The 1050-nt window shown below is 36.3% G+C and overlaps 1 non-coding gene across 1 annotated transcript; it reads left to right on the top strand.

Annotated features, from left to right (window-relative positions):
* Positions 1-107, top strand: LOC112533727. Its single transcript, XR_003078062.1, has one exon. It is a non-coding gene; the product is annotated as a small nucleolar RNA R71 (small nucleolar RNA).
* The last annotated feature ends 943 nt before the right edge of the window (positions 108-1050 follow it).

The following is a 1050-nucleotide window of genomic DNA, read 5'->3' as shown; positions in this document are numbered from 1 at the left end:
AAATCATGATGAGGGCATCTCCTTTTCAACTCCTTGAACCTTTCCCAAGTATCATAAAGTGATTAATCACCCTTTTGGTAAAAACTAGCAATATGTTGTCTGATTTTTGCTATTTTACTAGGAGGAGAATATCTCGTAAGAAAAGCTTGAGATAACTCATCCCATGTGGTTAAAGTATTCATAGTATAGAAGTTAACCAAGATTTAGCAGCCTCTATAAGAGTAAAATGGAATACTCTTAAGTCTTATGGCATCATTGCTCGTCCCACTGATTTTGAAAGTCTCGCACTTCTCTAGAAAATCATTGATGTTTTAATAAGTGCTAAAAGCACTTAATATTGAGTTTATTTATTATTAGTTTTACTTTCAATTAAGTTTGATTTGTTTGTTCAAGCTTGGTTTCAATTCTTTTAGGCATTTTAAGGATAATACATGTCAAGAAGTTGAATGGAATCGAAAAGCATGAGAATCGAGCAAAGGAAAGGCATATTTATCCAAGTTTAATCTGACATAGGGAGCACAGCATTGTCTGGCTTCCCAAGTGAGTTGTGAAAAATGGTCGAATGTAAGATGCCTCCACACGAGAAGCTTATACCATTATGTGCCATCCCGTGTGCATAAACAAAATGGGGCCCAAGCTGAAGGACTCCACACAAGGAGTTTACACCAACATATGGCTTACATGTATAACCTAATATTCATTTAATGTTTGCGAAATTCAATTAAAGCCGCACCCCGTGTGGGTTCCTGTCCGGTCCCCGTGTTGAAAGTTTTATTTTCACTATCTAAGGCTTTTTGAGTTTTATTTTTAGGGATTCCGTCTTTTACTTCATCTCTAGAGAGAGAAAATTTAAAAAGCCAATTTCGTTTCATTTCTTAGGGTTTTGTTTGTAGATTCTTCAAGGAAGAACATCAATTCCACCTTTGTTTCCAAGATTCAAAGATTCAAGTTAGAAGATTTTTATTACTTCTCATCCATGAATAGTGTCACAACCCGCACGAAGGTTCAGAGGCCCAAGAAGTCTCTAGAGTTCACTACAAAGCAAGGGAG

This window comes from Ricinus communis, chromosome 6 (assembly GCF_019578655.1).
Source record: "Ricinus communis isolate WT05 ecotype wild-type chromosome 6, ASM1957865v1, whole genome shotgun sequence".
NCBI classification, from domain to species: Eukaryota; Viridiplantae; Streptophyta; class Magnoliopsida; order Malpighiales; family Euphorbiaceae; genus Ricinus; species Ricinus communis.
This window is presented reverse-complemented; position numbering and strand designations above follow the sequence as displayed.